General features: G+C 42.0%; 1 protein-coding gene across 1 annotated transcript in view; it reads left to right on the forward strand.

The window, feature by feature from the left end:
- erfl1 (Ets2 repressor factor like 1) overlaps nt 1–2,547 on the forward strand; it is a 40,973-nt gene that overhangs the window by 5,084 nt on the left and 33,342 nt on the right. The window lies entirely within an intron of this gene.

The following is a 2,547-nucleotide window of genomic DNA, read 5'->3' on the forward strand; positions in this document are numbered from 1 at the left end:
CCCCGCTGCCCTCATACCTCTGTCGTCTCTCACTGCCACACCTGGTAACTACAAACTTGTACACAATAATAACAGCCAGATGTATCCATCTATCTCTCTATCTAGCCTGTCGGCAGTTAGTGGAGTGGCTGAGAGACTTGCAGGCGTGAAAGGTCAGTTAATCAATGGTGCACAATTTGACAAATCCCAGCAACTCTTATCGTCCTCACGGCGTTTAGGGCCAAAAGGAGGACCACCGAGATAAATGCTTAATCCGGACTGCACTGTGAGAGAGAGAGAGAGAGAGAGAGAGAGAGAGGACAGAGGACAGCTACACAGACATGCAAAGAGGTTAGGAGGTGGAGGGTTTGAAGGAGTTGGCAAGTGGAGAGAAATGGGAGAATGAAGGAGACATGGAAATGGCTCAAAGCAAAACGGGAATGTGAACAAATGTGTCCGCATTTGGAAATGACAGATTCTCCTTTTCTCTGTCACAAATAAAAAAAAGGGACAACTTTGTGACTCATAGATCATCGAATTTGCCTCAGGCTCGACAAGCCATGCACATGCCTTCTGGGTTGACATAGAAATGCTGGTTTACTCTCAGTTATGGCTCTGCTGCTGTGTGTGTAAAGTTGAGAAAAATCCGAGGAAAACCAAGGTGTATGAGTGGTTGAATTCTCCTGTGGCATGTTAGCCCGCCTGCAGCAGTGTGCAACCAAGAGGAAAATGAGCTTTTGTCCACAAGGCTGCCCTCTTTTTTTCTCTCAGCGTTTTGAACTGCAGAGGTTTGGAAGGTGGCACAATTTCTTTGCCCTTATACCCTTAACAAAGATCACCCCAGGATGACATGGTGGCAGTTGTTTTTTATTGAGCTGTAATGCACTTTTTGTTTCTTGTATGTGGTTTTGACATTAATCTCATTAAGGTTAATGATCAGTATAGTGTCATTGTCACCAAAACTAATTTCTTGAATGTGTGTCTGTGTTTTTTTCCCCACTTTGATGTGAGAGAGCTGCTTGAGCAATCACACAAACAGACGCTCATGTCCTTTATTTCCATCTCAATACAAGTTCAGTGTAATTCGATTGGGATTAGTTGCACTGGCATGACAGCAGATCCCTAGTATTGCCAAAGCACTTAGGAGGCAATGACAGGACCACATCGACGTGCGCTTACACATACACAACGACCCTGCGACTGGTCAACCTTGTAGAGAGAGAAAAACAGAGATAGAGAGAGACAAAGTGGAGAGACAAAGTGACAGCCAAGTCAGAGGTTTTGGCAAAATCTCAGGATGATGAAGTTAAAGGATGTTTGAAAGTTGTTGAAAGAAGTGCGAAAAGAAGAGGGGGAAAAATGATGAAGGGACCCGATGATGAGCAGAGCTGAAGCATGACAGAGTGCGTCCAAAAAGATGAAAGAATGATTGACTCACAGGGAGAGTGATGGAGAGAGAGGAGAAAGAAGGTGGGAGAAGAAATGGAGACAGGAGGTAGAAGAGGTGACAGAGAGCCAGCAGGAAGAAAGGGCTGAGGACAGAAAAAGAGAGAACAAAAGATAGAGGGAGCAAGAGAGGATAAAATGTTTAAGAGTGATGTACGAGAAGAGCGGAGAGGAAGAGATTTACTAGAAGAGAGATTAAGTCAAGTTGTCCCCGGTCAGTCATTAATCCGATTTAAGAGCAATTAAGGTGAGACTGATTCCTTCCTAGAGAGAAAGAAATAGATGGAGAGGTTGAAGAGAGGGGGGAGAAAGAGAGGAGACATCGAGGGAAAGAAGAAAAGAGTGATTGAAAGAGAAAAGTGGGAAAATAAAACCGGTGTCTGAACTCTGAACGCCTGTTAGTGGACAAATTAGTGGCAATGGAATGTATACAGAAAACACGGCAACTCATCTCAAACTATGAGATGTAATTATTTTACAAAGTGACATTTGGCTACATGCACAAGTTATGACTTAAAAATAGATCAACTTACATGTAAAACTGTTGAAGGGCAAACTGAGGTGAGGATGAGGTGAAATATATATATCTATATATATATATATATATGTATAGATATATATATATACACACACACAGTATATTAGTGTATATATAGTATATTAGTGTGTATATATATATATATATAGATATATATATATATCTATATATAGATATAGATATATATATATAGATATAGATATAATTTGTAGTACATGAGGTTTTAGTGGTGGTGTTCTTACACACTGGTATCCTTTGAGTAACAGACATTTCCTGTGAGATCAGGATCATACAGAAGTAACACTGTTGACCGAAGCTTAATGTGAAAGCAACCAGCCAGGACCTCCAGCCTGCATGTTGGAGCTCTACTACCTGTGAGATTATTCCTCCGAGAGCGGGCAGAAGTTGTAAAGTTGAGTTTCAGGTGTACGCAGACAGGCCGTTTCCCTCCCATCAGCAAGAGACAGAGAAGGGCAGAGAGGAGAAACAGACGGAGAGTGAGGGACAAAGTGAAGACGAATCTCCTTTGAATGAAAATTAAAAAAGCACAGTAGCAATCAAGATAGCTCCCTTCCTCCTCCTCC

Source organism: Etheostoma spectabile, chromosome 6 (assembly GCF_008692095.1).
Source record: "Etheostoma spectabile isolate EspeVRDwgs_2016 chromosome 6, UIUC_Espe_1.0, whole genome shotgun sequence".
In the NCBI taxonomy this organism is placed as follows: Eukaryota; Metazoa; Chordata; class Actinopteri; order Perciformes; family Percidae; genus Etheostoma; species Etheostoma spectabile.